Source organism: Leuciscus leuciscus (assembly GCF_965113295.1).
Source record: "Leuciscus leuciscus genome assembly, chromosome: 16".
NCBI lineage: Eukaryota > Metazoa > Chordata > Actinopteri > Cypriniformes > Leuciscidae > Leuciscus > Leuciscus leuciscus.
The window spans coordinates 3,514,113-3,539,484 of NC_138740.1; the positions used below are offsets into that span (position 1 = coordinate 3,514,113).

A 25,372-nucleotide genomic window follows, 5' to 3' on the forward strand; every position below is an offset into this window, starting at 1 on the left:
AGCCGCTGTGACGTCACAGGCAGCGCGAGCTCCATATGACATCACAGGCAGTTGTTCAGGTCAGTGCAGCGATTACCAGACTCAGAGTTATTAGTCAAACATTGTAGAAACTCAGACTCAGAGTCAAACAGTGATAAAGTCCAGGATCTGCACCATCTCTGAACACTTCCCAATGGATGAGGATATCTGCAGATCTCCCCCTAGAGTCGCGTCGGAGGACAACACAGGTGCTTTCACACACACACACACACACACACACACACACACACACACACACACACACACACACACACACCAGGGCTGCCAAATGACACGCAATTGACACTTCACACGCTCTCACGCCACACATCCATTTTCACATCATCTCTTACTCTTACTACTACTAGTTAATAGTAAATAAACACGAACGAACGATAGGTGTGTTGAAAGATACAGTAGGCTAAGTTACAACTTACCGAAATGTTTCTGCCTCATACAGAATGTCGATCATTCAGTGTTTTTCACTCGTGGAAATGGTCAATAAAATAGCTGGAGAACATTTGCCACATTTACCCCAGGAAAGCCATTTAATGATCATAGCACGAGAGGAGTATTTTGCAAAATTTGGCACCAATGATATATTTTCTAAATGTCATAATCATTTGTTAACAAACAAGTATTCATTACTTCAATGAACTCATTGTTTCTGCATTAAATTGTTACATTGTTTAAATTGTTTGTTTTTTAGCTAACTGTGACTATATGTACATTTCTAAAATGCATAACTTGGACCATTTCCTCTGATAACAGACTCTAAATTGTAATATGGACTCATGCACTTTCTGTAAAGCTGCTTTGAAAAATGCATAAATATGCAAATTAGATAGTGTATTGATACATTGTACTGAATGGGAATGACATTTATGGCCATTTTACCCTCATATTGCATAAAGTAAAATGGCATATCAGTTCATGTATCAAAAAAATCCTGAAACCTAAAAATTGATTGGTGAATGAAAAATAAATTAATCCTAAAATAAATTCCTTTTATTTTTAAACAACTGAGTCCCGGTGTCCACTACAGAGGACATAGCATAACATATGAATAAAATACTGTTTTTCACAAATGTTTTCCCCCATTTGTTTTGATCTAGCAACATAAAGCAGCTGTACATGAGGACAATCACTCAGCTGTAATCTGTGCTAATAAAACACATGTTTCTAATCAATATTGTTGTTTGCAGGAAAGCAATCAAGATTGATGAGTTTCCGTGCTGGCGTCTCGAGAGTGTGGAATGCTGGGAAACGTCTCTTCCAAACCAACGAAACCCAAGTGTGTGCTTTTGTGCCGTCGCAGGAGCTTCCACACACACCCAGTGTCGAGCCGACAGACCCGCTCGAGTCCAGGCCTACAGACCCGCTCGAGACCAGGCCTACAGACCCGCTCGAGACCAAGCCGACAGACCCGCTCGAGACCAGGCCGACAGACCCGCTCGAGTCCAGGCCGACAGACCCGCCCCGCTCGAGTCCAGGCCGACACACCTGCCCCGCTCGAGTCCAGGCCGACAGACCCGCTCAAGTCCAGGCCGACAGACCCGCTCAAGTCCAGGCCGACAGACCCGCTCGAGTCCGGGCCGACAGACCCGCTCGAGTCCGGGCCGACAGACCCGCTCGAGTCCGGGCCGACAGACCCGCTCGAGTCCTGGCCGACAGACCCGCTCGAGTCCAGGCCGACAGACCCGCTCGAGTCCAGGCCGACAGACCCGCTCGAGACCAGGCCGACAGACCCGCTCGAGTCCAGGCCGACAGACCCGCTCGAGTCCAGGCCGACAGACCCGCTCGAGTCCAGGCCGACAGACCCGCTCGAGTCCAGGCCGACAGACCCGCTCGAGTCCAGGCCGACAGACCCGCTCGAGTCCAGGCCGACAGACCCGCTCGAGTCCAGGCCGACAGACCCGCTCGAGTCCAGGCCGACAGACCCGCTCGAGTCCAGGCCGACAGACCCGCTCGAGACCAGGCCGACAGACCCGCTCGAGTCCAGGCCGACAGACCCGCTCGAGTCCAGGCCGACAGACCCGCTCGAGTCCAGGCCGACAGACCCGCTCGAGTCCAGGCCGACAGACCCGCTCGAGTCCAGGCCGACAGACCCGCTCGAGTCCATGCCGACAGACCCGCCCCGCTCGAGTCCAGGCCAACAGACCCGCCGCGCTCGAATCCTAATCCAGGCCGACAGACCCGCTCGAGTCCCGCACAACTTCATACGGAGAGACAGTGAGTGTTTATTATTATCACTCTGATTCATCTCCATTTCTGCCTGATGCTTCTGGCTTTAGTTTAATCTCTACTCCTGTCGGTTCCTCACCTGATCTCAGGTGTGTTTGCTGCTGGAATCTCATGCTGTATATTAACATGCTAACGTGTGTTTTTCAGGATCATTTGAATCTCTTTATGAAGTGGGACGGAAACTGAAATCCAGAGGCGATCGCAGTGATTATAAGGGAGTTCGAATCTCGGATGAGAAACAAGTATGTTGCTCAAACTTTTCCCCTCTTGTTTCCTTCTATCTTTAGTCTTTCATTCCCGACATAAACATCAGTGTTTGCAGTTTTCATCAGAAATGTAAAGATTGTAGATTACCATGCACACAAACAAAAATGGATTCAGATTACTTACGTTTGCAACAATTTTCTTCATTTTTTAGGTGATCATCCGTTGTATTAAGAAGAGCCGGCCTGAGAAGCTGGTGAAATTGGTAAGTTGACAACTTTATTCTTCATGAAATTCTCCAAGAATCGTTTTATTAAATTGTAATTTGGTAATTGATACACCTGTACAGTATAAGATATAGTTGAAAGCCTAGAAACATCAGTTGTAAAGTAAATTGCTAAATTAACTCTTTAAGCCCAAAGTATGTGGTTTAGCCCCAAATATATTTAAGTAATTAAATTAATATAAACATGCGATTAATCAACTAATGGCTTCAATGAATGACTGTTCACTGTTGATGTGTTTGATGATGTTTTACTAAACACTGGAAATGTATTCTTACAGGTGCTGATGAACCCATATTAAAAACAGAGGTCAGAAAGTCCGCTGAGTGGGTCCCGACTGAGGAGGACATACACCTACTGCTGGATCAGCTGGTCAAAAGAATAGGCCGTTGGTTTTGGCAAAGGCCACATCTGTCCAAAGGTGAGACCAACAACAAGAACGAAATAGAAATAACTTTGCTTAAAAACATGAAGAGCTCAGTAAAATTATTAGTGTCCATGATGAGCAAAGTGTAAAACACAGCATATTGACAATGAATGTTTAGCAATAATAGAATAAACGTTCATGGGCATCCAGAGAATATCATAGTAACAGCAAGAAATGCTGTGAATTTCATGGTAACATGACCTTACATGAACTACATTTCTCAAAATCTGTTTGTGAGTGTCTATAAGGACAAACATGACTAATCAACTGTTTTTTGAAAACTTTGACAGAATGCCTGGATCTTCTTGAGAAACTTCTCGACAAAGGGTCAGGGATCACCTTAGATGCCATTTTACATCATGACTGGTTTTAAAACCCTTCAAAGAGATGAAGATGTTGTCCTTCCACGTTTTCCAGCGTCCCTGATGGATTGTTGCCGATGGATTGTCTTGTATGTCCGCCCAATGTTACTATTTCCGCATAAGTCGGTGCGCGTGTAACTTCTACCACCTGTGCTGTCGAAGTGTTCGGCATTTCCGCCGTGATTTCTGCCTGCTCGATTGCCTCCATACTAATTCGGCTATGAAAATTTCTACCCGCCCAACCAGCAGCCATCTCAAAGGCCTTGGGCCATTCTGTGTGATTGTGTTTGTGGATGTTCTGCAAAGCCTCTTCTATCAGGGTTTCATAGAAATCTATCAGGGGTTCGATTGCTCCTGTCTGATCGATTGCTCCTGTCTGCCTCGTTGCTGCTGCTGAGTTGGCTTGCGTCTGTAAGCTTCGTATATCTTTCTGTTTTGAATCATTATTTACTATCATTCCTTGTTGTTTATACTGCTAAATATAGCTTACTCAACATCACACATTAACCTGACATCGCTAGCTTCAATCTAAATCGTTATTGCTAGCACAACACGCTAGTAATTCGCTAGCCTGTTCGCAAACTCACTCGCGCCTTTTTACGAGTTCATCAAGCCTTAGGTGAGTAGGATCAGTCAACAAACACGGTGAGTCATGTCATCTTCTCCTCTTGTTGTCACTTGCACTTCATGTAACATGTATAGCATAGCCTTCTCTGCCAGCACAGGATTTACATGTGATAAATGCAGGGAGATAGTCAAGCTGACGGGGAAGATTTCAGAGCTAGAGACACGCATCCAAACTTTAATCGAGGTTAATTGTAAGAGTGCAAGGGCTTTAGATACTACTTTGGATGTGACTAGCTTAGTGAACTCTGTACATTGTTCGGCCCCGTGCAGCAGGGCAATTGGGTGACGGTGAGACGCTGTAGTCGCGGGACAAAACACCGCTCTTCCGTTCCGATTACAACATCAAATAGATTCTCCCCCCACAGTGAAACACCCACTGAGAATCCTGTTGAATGTGCCCTAGTTATTGGCGGTTCTATTACACGGAACGTGAAAATGGAGCCACCAGCCACCATAGACACATGTTTGCCGGGAGCCAGAGCGCCTGACATCAGAGCAAATTTAAAAGTGCTGGCTAATGCTAATCGTAAATTCTCTAAGATTATTATTCACGTCGGCACTAATGATGTTAGGCTCCGCCAGTCGGAGATCACTAAAATTAACATTAAAGAGGTGTGTGAACTTGCAAGTACGATGTCAGGCACTGTAATTTGCTCTGGCCCCCTTCCTGTTCGCAGGAGTGATGAGATAGTTAGTAGACTGTCCTCCCTCAATGGCTGGCTGTCTGATTGGTGTCCGCGTAATAATATAGAATTCATTGACAATTGGACAAGTTTTTGGGGCAGACCTGACCTGTTGAAAAGAGATGGTATTCATCCCTCCTGGGATGGTGCTGCTCTTCTCTCTAGTAATATGGCACATAGTCTTAGAGCTCAAACATGAATTGGGGCTCAGGTCAGGAAGCAGACAGACTGGCTAAACCGACCGTCTGCCAGCCGTCTCACGTCACCAAGGTCAAATAAATCCCATCACATAGAGCCTCTTTCACCTAGATATCATCATATAGAGACTTGTGAATTGATGTTCAACAAATAAAAAACAGATATAAAACAAATGAGCAAATGATAAAGCTTGGGTTGCTGAATATTAGATCCCTTACTTCAAAAGCACTTATTGTTAATGATATGATTACAGATTATAACCTAGGTGTGCTGTGTTTGACAGAAACCTGGCTAAAACCAAACGATTACATTACTTTAAATGAGTCCACCCCGCAAGATTACAGTTATAAACATGAACCTCGTCTGAAAGGCAAAGGGGGAGCTGTTGCTGTTATTTATAGTAATATTTTTGGAATTTCTAAGAAGTCTAGTTTCAAATATAATTCTTTTGAAGTGTTGGTGCTTAAAGGGATACTTCAGGATTTAGCATTAAGCTTTGTATTAGTAGAAAACCTGTAGTATTTTCGAATTACCGTGCTTTCCACCCTCATATCCCCCTGAGACGAGAGATTTATGTATTTTTTTGTCTGAAAAAAATCCTCAGATGACGCAAAAATCTTAATTTTGCGTCATCTGAGGATTTTTTGGGCCAGAGGCTAAAGACTACAGCCAGTAGGAGGAGCTTGTCCCGCATGTGTTCAACCCGCCCATAGAGGGTGGGATCTCACTCACAGAATGTACACATAGTGTCAGCCATCTTTTTTTGGAAGCTAAGCTAGCAGGCTCTTGTTCTGTGGAGAAAGCTGAGTAGTAGGAGAAAGCTGAGTAGTAGGGGTTACCATCCTCTTTTTCCCGGACATGTCCGGCCGTCGAGATCGTCCAAAATGTCCGGGATTCGGCTTTTGCTTTCTGCAGTCGCCATTCATTGTTTACATGCACACCTTTTGTTTCAATCTAACTGAATTAATTCCGATTGGTGAATCTGGATGTAGGGTTTACATGAACGCTAAACAAGTGATCGGTTGATGTGCGTTTTAACATTGCTAAGAAAATTCCCACTCCTCCGTGAGAGATACGAGACCAGTGCGTCTCAGTAATCACGCCACCGGCCTCGCACCGTTCTCCCGCGCCCCTCAGCCTCGTCCTGCTCGCCACAGTAAACATAATGAATGGCGACTATAGAACGCAAAAGCCAAATCCCGGACATTTTGGGCGATCTCGAAATCCCGGGCAGACTCGTCATCACGGCGACTCACTAGTAGCCTAGCCTTGTTGTTTTCAACTGCGCTCTCTTACCGGTAGGCGTGGCTTGGGAGTGGCCTCCTAGGGCAGCGAAGCAAGTGCATTCTGGGAGTTGTTGTCTTTCATCCACATAAGCCAAAAATCTATTTTCTGGCTTTTCTCAGTCTAGAAAGCTCCAAATTCAAAAATTATTTCACATTTCTTCTACATAAATGACCCATTTTAAATACAATTCATCTTTCCAGAGGTGAAGTATCCCTTTGATATAGCAATATATAGGCCTAGTGTAAATGATAAATCACGTTTGAGATTTGTGCTGGCTACTGTATACAGGCCACCAGGGCACCATACAGACTTTATCAAAGAATTTGCTGACTTTCTATCAGAGTTATGGTATATATTAGTACTGGCTGCTGATAAAGTCATAATTGTTGGTGATTTTAATATACATGTAGATAACGAAAAAGATGCATTGGGATTGGCATTTAAAGACATTCTTAACTCTATTGGATGGAGTTAGACAACACGTGTCAGGACCTACTCATTGTCGTAATCATACCCTAGATCTAATATTATCACACGGAATCAGTGTTGATGCCGTTAAAATTCTGCAGCAGAGCGATGACATCTCAGATCATTATCTAGTCTCGTGTAAACTTCATTTAGCCAAGGCTGCAAAGCCGACTCCGTGTTACAAATATGTTAGACCTATCACTTCTGCCACTAAAGATTGCTTTATAATAATCTTCCTGATCAGTTTCATCATCTCAGCATCCCAGATAGCTTAGGAGAACTCGATGTTGTGACAGAACTCTCTCTTTTCCAGCACTTTAGACACAGTTGCTCCGTTGCGCTTAAAGAAGATTAAAGAAAATAGTCCAACGCCGTGGTACAACGAGCACACTCGGGGCCTTAAGAGAGCAGCCAGAAAAATGGAGCGCAACTGTAAGAAAACAAAACTAGAGGTATTTCGCATTTCATTAAAAGAAGAGAGCTCGATTGCATACAGAGAGGCCTTAAAAGCTGCTAGATCTGCTTATTTTTCAACCCTATTAGAAGAAAATAAACAAAACCCTAGGTATTTATTTGAAACAGTGGCTAAACTAACGAAAAATAAAGCTTCAAGCCCAGAAGTTTCCAAGCAGCACAGCAGTAATGACTTATTAACTTACAAGATTGATAATATCAGGGAGAAAATTATAACTATGCAACCGTCTACTACAGTATCGCATCAGGCAGTGCATTGTAGTGTCCCTATGGAAAAATTGTATTCATTCATTGCTATAGAAGAAGAAGAATTCGTTAAACTCTTTAAATCATCTAAATCGACAACATGTATGTTAGACCCTATACCGACTAAGCTACTGAAAGAGATGCTCCCAGAGGTCATAGATCCTCTTCTTGATATCATTAATTCATCTTTGTCATTAGGATACGTACCAAAAACTTTTAAGCTGGCTATGATTAAACCGCTTGTTAAAAAAATGCAACTTGATCGTACAGAATTAGTCAATTACAGGCCGATCTCGAATCTACCTTTTCTGTCAAAGATACTAGAAAAGGCGGTATCCTTACAACCATGTTCCTTTTTAGAAAGAAATGATATCTGTGAGGATTTTCAGTCAGGATTTAGACCGTACCATAGTACTGAGACGGCTCTCATTAGAGTTACAAATGATTTGCTCTTATCATCCGATCGTGGTTCCGATCTGATCCAATTTGTAACTCTAATGAGAGCTGTCTCAGTACTATGGTACGGTCTAAATCCTGACTGAAAATCCTCACAGATATTTCTTTCTAAAAAGGAACATGGTTGTAAGGATACCGCCTTTTCTAGTATCTTTGACAGAAAAGGTAGATTCGAGATCGGCCTGTAATTGACTAATTCTGTACGATCAAGTTGCATTTTTTTAACAAGCGGTTTAATCATAGCCAGCTTAAAAGTTTTTGGTACGTATCCTAATGACAAAGATGAATTAATGATATTAAGAAGAGGATCTATGACCTCTGGAAGCATGTCTTTCAGTAGCTTAGTCGGTATAGGGTCTAACATACAGTACATGTTGTCGATTTAGATGATTTAACGAGTTTAACGAATTCTTCCTCTTCTATAGCAATGAATGAATCAAATTTTTCCTTAGGGACACTACAATGCACTGCCTGATGCGATACTGTAGTAGACGGTTGCATAGTTATAATTTTCTCCCTGATATTATCAATCTTGTAAGTGAAGAAGTCATTACTGCTGTGCTGCTTGGAAACTTCTGGGCTTGAGGCTTTATTTTTCGTTAGTTTAGCCACTGTTTCAAATAAATACCTAGGGTTTTGTTTATTTTCTTCTAATAGGGTTGAAAAATAAGCAGATCTAGCAGCTTTTAAGGCCTCTCTGTATGCAATCGAGCTCTCTTACATTTACATTTACATTTATTCATTTAGCTGACGCTTTTATACAAAGCGACTTACAATTGCTATATATGTCAGAGGTCGCACGCCTCTGGAGCAACTAGGGGTTAAGTGTCTTGCTCAGGGACACATTGGTGTCTCACAGTGGATTCGAACCCGGGTCTCTCACACCAAAGGCATGTGTCTTATCCATTGCGCCACCACCACCCCATTACGCGCCACCACCACCCCATTACTCTTCTTTTAATGAAATGCGAAATACCTCTAGTTTTGTTTTCTTACAGTTGCGCTCCATTTTTCTGGCTGCTCTCTTAAGGCCCCGAGTGTGCTCGTTGTACCACGGCGTTGGAATATTTTCTTTAATCTTCTTTAAGCGCAACGGAGCAACTGTGTCTAAAGTGCTGGAAAAGAGAGAGTTCTGTCACAATATCGAGTTCTTCTAAGCTGTCTGGGATGCTGAGATGATGAAACTGATCAGGAAGATTATTAATAAAGCAATCTTTAGTGGCAGAAGTGATAGGTCTAACATATTTGTAACACGGAGTCGGCTTTGCAGCCTTGGCTAAATGAAGTTTACACGAGACTAGATAATGATCTGAGATGTCATCGCTCTGCTGCAGAATTTCAACGGCATCAACACTGATTCCGTGTGATAATATTAGATCTAGGGTATGATTACAACAATGAGTAGGTCCTGACACGTGTTGTCTAACTCCATCCAATAGAGTTAAGAATGTCTTTAAATGCCAATCCCAATGCATCTTTTTCGTTATCTATATGTATATTAAAATCACCAACAATTATGACTTTATCAGCAGCCAGTACTAATATATACTATAACTCTGATAGAAAGTCAGCAAATTCTTTGATAAAGTCTGTATGGTGCCCTGGTGGCCTGTATACAGTAGCCAGCACAAATCTCAAACGTGATTTATCATTTACACTAGGCCTATATATTGCTATATTAAAGGGATACTTCACCTCTGGAAAGATGAATTGTATTTAAAATGGGTCATTTATGTAGAAGAAATGTGAAATTATTTTTTGAATTTGGAGCTTTCTAGACTGAGAAAAGCCAGAAAATAGATTTTTGGCTTATGTGGATGAAAGACAACAACTCCCAGAATGCACTTGCTTCGCTGCCCTAGGAGGCCACTCCCAAGCCACGCCTACCGGTAAGAGAGCGCAGTTGAAAACAACAAGGCTAGGCTACTAGTGAGTCTCCGTGATGACGAGTCTGCCCGGGATTTCGAGATCGCCCAAAATGTCCGGGATTTGGCTTATGCGTTCTACAGTCGCCATTCATTATGTTTACTGTGGCGAGCAGGACGAGGCTGAGGGGCGCGGGAGAACGATGAGAGGCCAGTGGCGTGATTACTGAGACGCACTGGTCTCGTATCTCTCACGGAGGAGCGGGAATTTTCTTAGCAATGTTAATTCGCACATCAACCGATCACTTGTTTAGCGTTCATGTAAACACTACATCCAGATTCACCAATCGGAATTAATTCAGTTAGATTGAAACAAAAGGTGTGCATGTAAACAATGAATGGCGACTGCAGAAAGCAAAAGCCGAATCCCGGACATTTTGGACGATCTCGACGGCCGGACATGTCCAGGAAAAAGAGGATGGTAACTACTCAGCTTTCTCCTACTACTCAGCTTTCTCCACAGAACAAGAGCCTGCTAGCTTAGCTTCCAAAAAAAGATGGCTGACACTATGTGTACATTCTGTGAGTGAGATCCCACCCTCTATGGGCGGGTTGAACACATGCGGGACAGCCCCTACTACTGGCTGTAGTCTTTAGCCTCTGGCCAAAAAAATCCTCAGATGACGCAAAATGACGATTTTTGCGTCATCGGAGGATTTTTTCCAGACAAAAAAATACATAAATCTCTCGTCTCAGGGGGATATGAGGGTGGAAAGCACGGTAATTCGAAAATACTACTGGTTTTCTACTAATACAAAGCTTAATGCTAAATCCTGAAGTATCCCTTTAAGCACCAACACTTCAAAAGAATTATATTTGAAACTAGACTTCTTAGTAATTCCAAAAATATTACTATAAATAACAGCAACAGCTCCCCCTTTGCCTTTCAGACGAGGTTCATGTTTATAACTGTAATCTTGCCGGGTGGACTCATTTAAAGTAATGTAATCGTTTGGTTTTAGCCAGGTTTCTGTCAAACACAGCACACCTAGGTTATAATCTGTAATCATATCATTAACAATAGCTTTTGAAGTAAGGGATCTAATATTCAGCTACCCAAGCTTTATCATTTGCTCATTTGTTTTATATCTGTTTTTTATTTGTTGAACATCAATTCACAAGTCTCTATATGATGATATCTAGGTGAAAGAGGCTCTATGTGATGGGATTTATTTGACCTTGGTGACGTGAGACGGCTGGCAGACGGTCGGTTTAGCCAGTCTGTCTGCTTCCTGACCTGAGCCCCAATTCATGTTTGAGCTCTAAGACTATGTGCCATATTACTAGAGAGAAGAGCAGCACCATCCCAGGAGGGATGAATACCATCTCTTTTCAACAGGTCAGGTCTGCCCCAAAAACTTGTCCAATTGTCAATGAATTCTATATTATTACGCGGACACCAATCAGACAGCCAGCCATTGAGGGAGGACAGTCTACTAACTATCTCATCACTCCTGCGAACAGGAAGGGGGCCAGAGCAAATTACAGTGCCTGACATCGTACTTGCAAGTTCACACACCTCTTTAATGTTAATTTTAGTGATCTCCGACTGGCGGAGCCTAACATCATTAGTGCCGACGTGAATAATAATTTTAGAGAATTTACGATTAGCATTAGCCAGCACTTTTAAATTTGCTCTGATGTCAGGCGCTCTGGCTCCCGGCAAACATGTGTCTATGGTGGCTGGTGTCTCTATTTTCACGTTCCGTGTAATAGAACCGCCAATAACTAGGGCACAATCAACAGGATTCTCAGTGGGTGTTTCACTTTGGGGGGAGAATCTGTTTGATGTTGTAATCGTAACGGAAGAGCGGTGTTTTGTCCCGCGACTACAGCGCCTCACCGTCACCCAATTGCCCTGCTGCACGGGGCCGAACAATGTACAGAGTTCACTAAGCTAGTCACATCCAAAGTAGTATCTAAAGCCCTTGCACTCTTACAATTAACCTCGATTCAAGTTTGGATGCGTGTCTCTAGCTCTGAAATCTTCCCCGTCAGCTTTACTATCTCCCTGCATTTATCACATGTAAATCCTGTGCTGGCAGAGAAGGCTATGCTATACATGTTACATGAGGTGCAGGTGACAATAAGAGGAGAAGATGACATGACTCACCGTGTTTGTTGACTGATACTCACCAAAGTTTTTTGATGAACTCGTAAAAGGTGCGAGATAAAAAAATAAAAAATAAAAAAAATAAAAATAAAGAGCGCACGGAAGGTGCGAGCGCGCTAGAGAATAAATAAATAAATAGAAAGCGAACAGAAGGCGCGGGCGTGCTAGAGAATAAATAAATAAATAAAAAGCGAACAGAAGGCGCGGGCATGCTAGAGAATAAATAATAAATAGAGCGCACGGATGGTAGCCTATTCTAACAGGCTAGTGAATTTCAAGCGTGTTGTGCTAGCAATAAAGATTTAGATTGAAGCTAGCGATGTCAGGTTAATGTGTGATGTTGATCAAGTTATATTTAGCAGTTGTCTTATCGATCACAAGTTCAGTATGGCGTACCACAAGGCTCAGTACTGGGACCACTGCTGTTCACTCTGTACATGCTACCATTAGGAGATATCATTAGGAAGCATGGAATTAGCTTTCATTGTTATGCTGATGATACTCAGCTCTATATTTCTTCACAACCTAACGAAAACTACCAATTCACTAAATTAACGGAATGCATAGCTGATATGAAAAATTGGATGACTAGTAATTTCCTACTACTAAATTCAGAAAAAACAGAGATTCTAATTATTGGACAAAAAACATCCTCACGTAATAACCTAGAATACTGTCTAACACTTGATGGCTGCTCTGTTAAGTCTTCGTCGTCGGTTAGGAACCTGGGTGTGCTCTTTGATACCAATCTTTCATTTGAAAGTCACGTGTCTAGTATCTGTAAAACCAAATTTTTCCATCTTAAAAATATATCTAAATTACGTCATATGCTCTCTTTGACAAATGCAGAACAATTAGTTCATGCGTTCATGACCTCAAGGCTAGATTATTGTAATGCTATTATGGGTGGTTGCCCTGCACGCTTAATAAACAAACTACAGCTGGTCCAAAACGCAGCAGCTCGAGTTCTTACCAGAACCAGGAAGTATGACCATATTAGCCCGGTTCTGTCAACACTGCATTGGCTCCCTATTAAACATCGAATACATTTTAAAATATTGCTGATTACTTACAAAGCACTAAATGGTTTAGCTCCGTAGTACTTGAGCGAGCTCTTAACGCATTATAGTCCTTCACGTCTACTGCGATCTCAACATTCCGGCCAGTTGATAATACCTAGAATATCAAAATCGACTGCTGGCGGTAGATCCTTTTGCTATTTAGCGGCAAAACTTTGGAACAGGCTTCCTAACATTGTCCGGGAAGCAGACACACTCTGTCAGTTCAAAGCTAGACTAAAAACACATCTCTTTGACCTAGCATACACATTACACATTATAGACTTCTATAATTCAATGTTAGGCTGCATAGATTAGATCAGCTGGAACCGGGAACACTTCCCATAAATCCTGATGTACTCGTTTCATCATAAGAAGAATGGCGTCTACGCTAATATTAGTCTCTCTGTTTATCCCGAGGTTTACCGCAGTCCGCCGGATCCAGGCCGTATCCAGATCTGATGAAGGACCTGCACCTGGACTATCTTGTGACGAGTCTCCGGTTGTTCCTGCTGTTGTCGACCGGTGGGTCTGGCTGGGAGACCCATCAGGAGAATGATGTACACCTGTGCAGGGTCATCGGGAGACTGATATATAAGCTTAGGCTTTGAGAATGATGAGTGTGCTTCGGAGAACTCCAGAGCTGAAAGACGTTGTGAGACTTGTTTGCTCCCGTTCGTTTTGTGTTTGGTTTCTGTTTTGTTTGTTTATGTTCTCCTTTGTATTAACTTTGAGTTTGGTTCTGTCTGACACTTTAACATTGTTTGTCAGACAGAAATTGTTAGTTATTTTGTAATTGATTCTCGTTTGACATATTTTTCTACTTATATTAATAAATATTTGTTGCAACTTTACCAACCTTTACTATGTCCTCCACTTATTTGTCACGGCTTTGAGCCGGTCATGACAAATATGGGGGCTCGTCCAGCCAATTGTTATTTGATAAAGATTTGTTTGTAGTTTGTTTGTGTCGTCCGGCCAATTGTTATTTCATAAAGATTTGTTCGTAGTTTGTTAGTGTGATAAATATGGACGCTTCATTTTTTAAGTGATAAATATACAGTATGTATATTTGTATGGTCAAGAAAATATGATCCTATAACACCAATTCTATCATCTCTACACTGGTTACCTATTAAGTTCCGTATCAATTACAAAGTATTACTACTACTGACCTATAAAGCCCTAAATGGTTTAGCTCCTGGGTATTTAACGGAACTTCTATCGCCCTACAATCCATCGCGCTCTTTAAGATCACTAAATTCGAGGCTTTTGAACTGGTTCCTATAGACAAAGATTTAGGTCCTGGAAGAAAAGTGAAAAGCAGACATATGTTGACTTTGTACACGATATTTCGGTCTATTTTAATCGTTGGTGTGTAGCTTCTGATGTAAAAACACTTGACGATTTAAAAGAATTAATGGTGCTTGAACAATTCAAGAGTTCCATTTCAGATCGTATTGCAACTTACATTAGTGAGCGTAAACCTGACACTGCGTATGAGGCGGCCGTCATGGCTGATGAATTCTCATTTTCTCATAAAACTGTTGTTGGTTACAGATCTGGTGAAGAACATTTTTAAAAAGAACCGTGGCAAAATTCAAACACATTTTTTTTCCAGGTTTATGCATGATTCATCCAACGTACAGTTGCATAGATCTATTGAAGAAAAAGACAGAGCAAATATGACACAATTGAGAATCTTTTGTCTGGGTATTACGCCGTTAATAACGCATTTAACTGACAGCACTACTAATAATCTAAGAGAAAACTATCTTTTGTTGTTTTGGACCTCGCTGATGTTCTTGCCTTCAATGCCAGGAAACCAGGTCTGGAGCTTTCTTCTGAACTCAGCCTTCTCTTCTTCAATGTGTTTAAAGTCAGTTACTAGTGAATTAAATGTGCTTCTTGGGGAGGCAGTGGACATGGGTGCTTCCTCTTGGGACGAGGCAGGTACAGGTGCTTCCTCAGAGGATGTGGTGGGCACTGGGGTTTCCTCTGGGGAGGCTGTGGGCACAGGTGCTTCCTCTTGGGATGAGTTGGGCACAGGTACTTCCTCTGGAGACGTGGTGGGCACGTTATATGGGATCCTCACTTTTCTCCTGAATGGGGACCTGGCAGGTACTGGTGCTTCCTCAGGGGATCCTGCATACATGGGTGCTTCCTCAGATGACAAGGCAGGCACAGGTGCTTCCTCAGAGGACACAGTGGTCACTAATGCTTTAGGTACAGGTATTCCCTGTGGGGAGCCGTCTGGCATGGGTGCTCCCGCAGGGGACTGGGCAGGCACAGGCTCTCCCTGCTGGTACCTAGCAGTGGCTGGGGCTCCTTGTGGGGCCTCCACTATTCCCCACTGGCCTGAAGTGAGCCCACACCCGTTCTTCTCAAATGATGAGCGTAAACGATCCTCTACCTCCATTATTGCCCACCACCTCCCTGTGCGGAGGGCTGTGATGAGCTCATTCTCATCTAAGGGGCTTAAGGGTTCTGTTTCTCTGAAACAGGAGGGCATGGTGGACATGCTCAGTTTGATGGATAAGCATCTTTGATGGCTGCAAGACATGTTGTTCAAAAAAAGTGTTTAACCGAATGGCTGTTCGTGTGCAACAGTGAACTATCTGTGAAAAACTGTGAGAGAAAGAGAGAGGGAAGAGAAGAGATGACTTAAAAATGATTCTTGCCACTAATTGACTTTAAGCAAACAATTTAACTAAAATATATTAAAAAATTTATAAAATTATCATTATTGTTGCGAATTACTCTTACACAACATGAATGTAATGGATCCAAGTCCAAACTGATCAAATTACATACACTATACTTGATTTGTTGCCATAAGGAGCAGATTCAGATGTGGCGCATGCGCACTAGAGTAAAAAAAAATAAAAAAAAATAAAAAAAAACATTGTGAAAGCGCAGGCGGCAACAGTCGTTGAGCTTGGAGGTGCGATACAAGATTCAGCGTCAGCGATTTGCTTTAACAGATGTCGAATATTCAACAAGGTAAGTTATTTTCTATATTTATAAATGATTTAGACTTCAACATCAACTATTATTTTATAAATGTGATGGATCTGATTTAATTAATATCTTAGTTTTTCCGTGACTGCACTTCAGACGAATGAACCTTTTCGGCCTTTCCAGTTATATAAAGAGTAACGTTAAAATATCTTTTGTAAGATTTTTTGTCGACTGACTAACTGTTACCTGTATGTTCATCATTTTTGCATTTAGGCAGATTACGCGTATGATATTTGCGTTGCACAAACAAAGTCAATCGAACGTAGGCCCAAATTAAGGTTTTCAGGTAAAATTGTATAGGATTTCTCGTTAAAACAAATATCTTAAAAAATATCTGTAACTTTGTTCATTTATAGGCCTACGGTCGAATGACAATATGTGCGTCATTTTTAATAACAACGTGTAACTTATTCATCTCGACGTAAGTTAGGCCTAAATTTTACTTTGCTTGAAAAATCCTTTGAACATGCCAAACCGTTGCACAAACTTAATCGACTGTATATGAAAGTTATCCACATGCAAAGGTTTATATTTATACGATTCAATTAAGTGGAAAATGCTTATTTTTTTCCATGCTGAGTTGTAGTTTCATTACAAAAAAATAAAACTGTATGTCTTTGCTATTTCAGAGTCCTCATCGATGTGACACTATTCCAACATTTCTGGCTCTGGTTTGGCACAATCACCCAATTACGGTATGTGTTTTTTTTGTAATAATTTATACTTGACGTTTAATTGCTTTGCAAAAGTGTGATGTCTGTTGTTTTTCCTCTCTTTTTGAATTTCAGATATGTGAGTTTTGGAAATGTGGCAATGTAAAGTGTGTGGCACAGAATGATCCTGTAGGTATGAGTTATTGAAACATTCTAAGCTTAAACATGGACATTTTGGGGTGAGGTTCAGGCATCCTTGTGTATAGTAATATATAGTAATTGACTTGTACTTGCACTTTTAGGACAATTGGTGTCTGATTTACAAACCAGGTGGCCTGCACTGTTCACAGTAAATGAAGTAAGTGTTATTGATATTTACACAAGAATAAATAGTAAATTACAATGAATTCCTCCACAGTAGGCATATTTCATGGCCATCTTTATTTCTCTCTTTTTTTTTTTATTATTATTATTTTTTTAGAATTCATAAATTGCCAATTCTGTCAAAGTTCTTGGCGCAGCTGGACAGATACACTGTTATCTACACTCAAAAAAATATTTAACCCCAAAAGTTAAAACTTATGTATTTCAATTACATGTCAATTTTCCATCCAATTTAATCACATAAATCCAACGTAAAAGTTAACATTTTATTTAAGCTTCACCATCATGTTCAGTTGATGTGAATGAATTAAATAATGGTTATGTGAACTAATGAACTGTGATTCAAGATTGTGTATTAATTAAACTTTACTCATTTCAAATAAATAGTTATTACTTGCTTTATATAACTATCTTACATTTCATTAATTCTATTGAATAAACTGTCAAACACGTTAAATTTTCAAACATTTATTGTGTGCAATTTGCTGCCCAAGTCAAAAGCATCATCCAGTCTGACAAAAGAAACAAATAATGACATATACAGCACTTTACAAATTAATGCAACAGTTTTATGCATCCTCCCAAACTGTACTTTCTGTGGTTATTACTCATGTTACACTTTTAGTTTAAAACCTGTGTGCCAAGTAACAGGGATCCAAATTTCAGGGATCAGACATTCTTTTCACATTTTTAAGGTTAACATTTTGACATCACTGCATAGTACAGTAATCAGTTTGTGCCTTCTTCTGATCTGAAATTTCAAACATGAATGTAATTGGTACCATGCATCTTCATAAATATTTGTAAAACAAATAAACAATCAGGACATTGGATAACAAATAATACAAAATGAACACATACCCATCTTCCTTAAATTTTTTTTTAACATATAACACGTTTTCACAATTCAACATTTAGGCAAGAACAAAGTGTCCTACTCACTGCCTCAGCTGCCTGATCAAGCTATCCATGGAGTATGCTGCATACCTAAAGAAGATCTCCACCAAGAATGTCCAATCTTAGTTTTGGTGGTGGATTATTGCTGAACTCTGTGTAAGCTCTCTGAAGCTGAATTTCAGCAGAACACAGGAACAAAAAAAAAATCTGAGGCAAAGAACTGTTCTTGACTATAACAGTCTCGGCTCTGCTGCAAAAGTCAACAGCACAAGGGCTAACATCTCTCGTGTCAAGAGTATCAGAGCTACAAAAGCATGAATGGTGCATTAGGTGCAGTCTCTTGCATGCTGGAGTTAGTGTCATCAGTCCGTCGAAAAATTCCTTTCAGGGCATCACTGTCTTAAAAGTTTTTAAAGTTCTTAATCTCCCTTCAGTTGTTGGAAACATCTAGGCAAGAAGTAAATGTCCTATTCACTTAAACATTGTGCCTGAACCTTTGGGGAAAGCTTGCTGCCATCCAAATTCATCATAACCTTTTGAAAGAATTCAAACATGAATTTGAGACTCTGAGGGTAGCTTAAGTTGAGAGCGTAGATCAGTCCGAACAGCATTAGCAATCCAAAGGAAACACTCTTTCAGGGCTGTAGCCGCTGCACACCCTATATCACTACTCCAACATCCTCTGGCTCGTCCTCAGCGCAGCACCTTCTTTACCAATCACAAAAAGCCCCAGATACCCCTTTTCCACCAAGGCAGAGCTGGTGCTGGTTCGGAGCCAGAGCCTAGTTTCAAATCGGTTCTTTGTTTTTCCACCGCCAAAGCACCAGCTCCGAACCAGTAAAACTGGTTCTTAAGTAGCACCAAATCATTGCAGGGTCTAGAACGGAGCCAAGAAAGAACCGCTTGCGTCAGAGGCTGGGGGCGGGGTTACCGTGGCCAACAAGACTGAAGAGAAACTTGTGACCGCCATTTTTAAATAGCAGCTAGTCGAGCTAATAGCAGCTCGATTATAATATCCGTCTATGTAAGTTACGGCGAGCTGCACGAACGCGTTGGATTCGCCGTGTTTGGATGTCGATTTATTTTCGCAAACCCATGAGCATCCATAGTAACGCAACGTCTATTATTGTTGATGCCTTGTTCGAGATGCATCGGAGCAGCGTGGACCGATCAGAGCTGCGGGAGTGTTTGGAGATCATACGACTCCTTGTGCTTTTTGATCGCTTTCGCAGTGCTTTGATTTCATGTGCTGATCGTTCTGCGAGAAGCCGATACATCTCGAACAAGTCTGGTGTGTTTGTGTTTGGCGCTGCCGCACTAGCGTTGCTGGGCAACATGATACGTATGCAGTGACGTAAGATATAGCTCTGTTGTGGCTCTCTGGCCGGTGGAAACGCAAACTGGTTCGTTAGTCGAACCAACTCTGAACTGGCAATAGCTCTAGCTCTGAACCAGCACCCGGTTCTTGTTGGTGGAAAAGGGGTAAGAGTGGTCTCAGAAATTCCTCTCTCAGCTTCTTCAGGATTGCAGTCCTAAGCCAAAACAAAAGACAAACAATCAAATAATAATTAACACCTTGTTTAGTTTCACTGAAATATTGGTAACATACAGGCTGGCAATAGGTTTAGGCAATTACAAAAAGTACATAATATACAAACCTCAATTTCTTATATATATTTATAATAATAATAAAATATAAAAAAAACACTGATTATAGTATATTTTAAATATATATGTATATATTTTATATGATTATATATTTTATATACAATATCTGTAATTAGTTATAAATAAATCAAATGCAGTTTACCACACCTTGTCTGTAATTGCCATAATGTTCTTCTGTCCAGAAGCACCACCTTTGCTGCTGCAAAGCTTTACACCCAGGAGCTCCGGAAGCTGATTGCCTTAGTTTTATAACATTCATTAAATGTATCAATCTATTTATTTATTATCATTCTTTACAATAAGCGATATGCCCAGTGGCAGTCCATCAGAGGAAGAAAAGGAGACAAAAATGATAAAATAAATTAATATAACAACAAAGTTGATGAAGTTAACTTGTGTTGTATTAAAAAATGTCTGTATTAAAAGTGTTGTTATTATATACTTTTATTTTTAAATATACTAAAGTAAGTAATTATACAGTGAAATATTTTTTTAAGAACTTCGGAAACTACCTTGACTATTGACAAGTTGTGTTGGTGATCGACGTGATTATAACGCGTATCAAGACTTTATCTGGACTTTAATTATAAATATTTGTAATATTTACAAATTATTTGTCTTAGTTTTTATTTGTCAATTTATTATTATATAATTGTATAATTAAGTAGGCTATAATTATCAACAAATATTTATATATATATATATATACAAATATTTAGACATTTTATGTAGATAATTATAGCCTACTTAACCCTAAAACCGGCAGCGTGACCTGGGAGTCACATCGTTTTTATTGTCTTTTTTGGGGCATAAGAACTTTTTTTTTTCATCAAATCCTTTTTATCATTTCTCACAGCCTGGTCTGTCTTGAGTATGCTGGTCACATGATTTACTTCAAGTTTTTTGTGATAAATTAGTCAGCCTGACCTAAATCCAACATGGCTACCGGTGGTGCAGGACATTCAGATTTTGAGGAAAGTAAATATATATTAAACTTACTTTTCTTCTGGAAAAAATTATAATAATACTGCTAACATTAATTTTGAACATTGTCTTAAAGCTGCCGTCGGCAACATTTTTTTTTATCATATTCAGTGTAATCGACACTATAATCCGACAGAACAACATAAATAAGGTGGTTTTAGAAAAAAACCCGAGCTTCTAACTCCACCTGGAGCGTGTTATTTGTTTTGCAAAAAACCAGCGCTCCCGCTTCATCAGGTCCAATCAGCGCAGGGGGGTGTGAGATCTGACTGTCAATCACAGGTCGTGCACACGCCACAGATCCCCCTCACTCGCGCACGTTAATATCACATGCACACGCCACGCCTGAAGTTCGCCTGGAGATTGCATGAAGCGTGATGGCAGAGAGAAAATCTACTAACAAGCTTCCAATTCCTCGGTTAATTGCTATCTATGGATAGATTAGCCAGGGCAGCCTACCTCCGAGTCCATGGTGTTGATAGATGCTGAAGAGACGGACGCGTTCACAGAAAATCAGGTACACATGCACAGTGACGTACTGACCAGCACGACCTCGATGGGAGGGTGCTCGCTGGTAGTGGGGAGGGGCATGAGAGTTGTAAACATTCAAAATTTTGGCTAATCGACCCAATCTGCCAGACTTGCCGACGGCAGCTTTAAGGTGCTGAAGAAGAAAATGTAATAATATTTTGTTCATGTTGTTATTTAGCACGTTTTGAAATATATGCGACTCCTGAGTCACGTTGCCTTTTTTGGGTATAAAAAAGGGATTAATTTTGACCATCTTTGTATTTTGAGTTTTTAATTCACTATATTACAATTAAATCCTAATCTAATCATGACAAACTATATATCGTTGGAAAGGTCTAAGACTCCTAAATAGATATTTTAGCACTGTTTTTTGTTACAAATTATGTAGGAACAGTAATAGATAAATTTATGACAAGAGTGCACCTCAAAAAATCTACATCATAACAGGAGTTCTGGACACTTTTGATAATTGAAGCTTTGGTTTTCATGCTAAAAGTTCATAATAAAACATATAATCTAGTATTTGTAGTATCTAGTATCTAGATAGGTCTGAGTCTCAAGGTTTGATATTTTGTGACAGAAATGTATTAATTTGTTACGGCAGAATGCATACAATTAAATTCAATGCAATGTTTGTCACCCGGTGGCTATTTTTGGTATTACGCCTAAACAAAATCTCATGGGAACTTCAAGTTTTGTGATATCAACTTCAAATTTGGAACACAACTTGGTTAGATATATGGCTTTGATTTTATATTAATTTTAGAGTAAAAAATATTTTGTAATATTTTATGTAAAAGAATATTAAGTAGGCCCTACAGTATATTTGATTTACTGTAAATTTAAACTTCCATAACTTTTTCATACTTTCATTCTTTTGAAATGCTTTCACTTCAGTGTTTTTATTTATTTATTTTTAAACAACACCAAACTTAGGTCTATAACCAAAAGCATTCTTGAATTACAACCATTTAAGTTTGAATAGTGCTTAATTATTAATGTCCATTCTCAAAAAGGGGGGTGAGAGTTAAGGGGTTAAAGTACCATTTTTATGGTCCGATTTCAAAACACCGTTTTCACAGGCTGAATCTTGAGTTCGTAAGCTTTTGAATGATATAATTTGTCAACATTAGATCAGATAGGCCAGTAACAGTTAACAGATTAATGACTTGGTCCTTACCCTAATCAGGCAACGTGAACTGGGAGTCACAACTCATAAAATCCAAAATATATCAAATATTTCCAAAATTATTTTGGATATCTTCTGGATAAGTCCAGATGATACAAAAAATTACATGAAATGATTTTTTGCTTATCATTTTCCACTCTTGCCTGTTTAAGGGATAATTATACAATTATATAATAATAATAATTACAACTGGCCCATAGGCTTAACCAAACATTGATATGTAATTACATACATTTCAGCATATACAAATTGATTAAAAGAATTATCTCGATCCCCTGGGCCCAGTTTTTCAAAAGTAATCCAGTGGGATTTCGGATCACGGATTGGATCAAATCTTGGAAATGGGTTTTTCAAAAGCAAAAGAGGGATTCTGAACTAAGATCAGATCATGTAATCCGATCTTAAATTTGATCTGGATCAAACCTGCCCTTTGGGTTTTTCAGAATTTTGAACTCGGATTAGGATCTATTTGATCCAAAAAAACAGGATTATCCTGATCCCATCAGAAGGGTGGATTCAGTTGTGATTTTTCGAACCAAATAAAACCAGAGAGGTTTTTTTTTTAAGTGAATGATCACAAAATCAATGTTTACTGATGATATATACATTTCTTCATATTTGAAGCATATATGAAGCATGTCACATCTAATGAGATATGGTAAAACAACAAAATCTACAATTTAACATTATAACAAAATAAGGAAAGTAAAATGTTTCTGTTTATTACAGTGTTTCTGTTTCTTAAAATTAAAATAAACAACGGTTATTTGTGGCCACCGGTATTTTGCCAACTGCTGTTCTTTGCTAAGCCAGTAGGCTACACTGTTGGTTCCATTTAAGGCTCTAGTAAACAGGATTTGGTGATCCTGAAAAGTTCCTATCCGGATCAGATTGATCCAATCCGATGTTGCTTTGAAAAACTGGCTCAAAAGTAAGGTGGATTACGTGATCACGGATCGCAAAAAAAAGGATTACTAAATCCGGATCAATTTTATCCGGATTAAACCTTTTGAAAAACCGGGCCCAGGTCAATAAAACAAAATGCATTTGATTATAATTAACATGACAATGTGTACAAAACTAAAGTAGCCTAAATTCACGTTTATTTTTACGTTTCTGTCAATCTGAGGTCGGTGTCGTTGCCACAACGCGTTGCTATTGGTTGCGTCAATTTGCGCGTGTCTTTCTTCGGATGAGGGTCTAAAACTCCAGAGTAGTGTGTGTGTGTGTGTGTGTGTGTGTGTGTGTGTGTGTGTGGACGGCAGGCGTAACCGAAGCAAAAGGTATGCATTTTAAAATGAAAAGCCAAATTCTCGAGCCAAATATAGTTATTTCAGTGGCCTATGTGGCTCGACGGCAGGAAGGAATAAACAAACCATTTTTAAAGTTTTTTTTCCCCCCAATAATAAAAGTGTCGATTCAATAAAAAATCCACATATCACATATTTTAAAATATTACATAATTCAATGAAGCCTGTTTGTGATGTATAATTCACCGACCAATCGTTATCTGGCACAACAAGTTCAAATTTCATTGGACAATGTGAAGTGGAGCGGTAATTTTCCAGTCATTCATAAATCTTTGAAAATTAGATGGACAGACGAATTTACATTTATGAAGCGATCTGAATCTGCGTCGTTTAAACAATGGATGCTAATTACAAAGCACTGCACAAAACCAGCACCAAAAGGCGCATTAATGGGTATATTATAGCTCATTTATAAAACAATAAGCCGGTCTGTCACAGGTTGAGGGACATTGCGATTTAAGAGACAGATTTTGAGATTGTCTGATTTGAATGTTTGTTTGTTTTTACCTCTAATTGATTTGTAAGAATGCCTCATGTGAGCAAGACTCTGAGATTGTAGCTGGTTTTCTACTCTCAGAATATGATGTTGATGATGATATTATAATAAAGCTAATAAAAGATTTTACAGGATCCACCTCTTAGTTTCTTCAGCTGTATTAATTCAGTGATGTATAGAAGCTTGTTTCCGCCACAGAATAAAAGGTAATTGCGCCTTTTTATCTCACAATTCACATTTCTAAACTCCTCATATCCTGCAATTCTGACTTTTTCCCTCATAATTTCTAGCCTTGATTAATTTGGACAAAAACCATCCCTGCACAATGTCCATTGCATTGTGATGGTGGGAGTGTTCCTATGTGTGTATAATGCAGTTTTCTCTAAGCGGTTCTCAGAATTGCGTCCTTGGGACGAGGGCACATTAATATATATATATATATATATATACACATATATGATGTGCATGGATAAATCATTTATAATAAATTATTATTTCTTTATTGCAATATTCAATAAAATCAAGAATTGTCCACTTGTCCATTTCATGGTGACTTTAATATGTTGTTCAGGCAACACATGCATACTATGATTATCTTCACTTTATGCATATTTATAATTAAACAAAATATGATATAAATCAAATAAAACCGAATCGGGAAATACATGCATACTCTGTTTATCTTCAATGTATATTTATAATACAGAGAATATAGTATATTTATATACTATTTATTTATTTACTATTTATTTATTTTCATGTGAAAATTAGCTATTTTGGCTTTAAATGTAAACACCATTGTTAATTCATGTGTATCGTCCCAATAAATAAATAGTTTCATTTTTTTATTCAGTTCATTTTACAAAGTACAAATGTTGGTGATGCTTCGTTCCCTTGTTGATTCGCTGGTATCCTTAGGCATGCTCCGCTTCTTCCATGGACTTCGCTGACTTGCACCTACATTTTCCTTTTGAGGAAATAGACATAATCAGGTTTAATAAGCTGGAAGGAGGTCAAAAAGACATATCACTTCACTTGTTTTACCATGAGGGGTCTATGAATTTTACTGAAATATACAAAGTAAATTGAGGATAACAAACAAAGTAGCTTAGTTGAAGACCGTGTTTGTTTGTTTTTAATAAATCTGAAAATAATTGATCATAAT

General features: G+C 39.6%; 2 long non-coding RNA genes across 2 annotated transcripts in view; one reads left to right on the forward strand and one right to left on the reverse strand.

Annotated features, from left to right (window-relative positions):
• The window catches only part of LOC309477998, a 136,264-nt gene that overhangs the window by 41,895 nt on the left and 68,997 nt on the right, over positions 1-25,372 (reverse strand). The window lies entirely within an intron of this gene.
• Positions 16,012-17,199, forward strand: LOC309478477. The gene is made up of 3 exons (XR_014199006.1): positions 16,012-16,077; positions 16,725-16,790; positions 16,884-17,199. It is a non-coding gene; the product is annotated as an uncharacterized lncRNA (long non-coding RNA).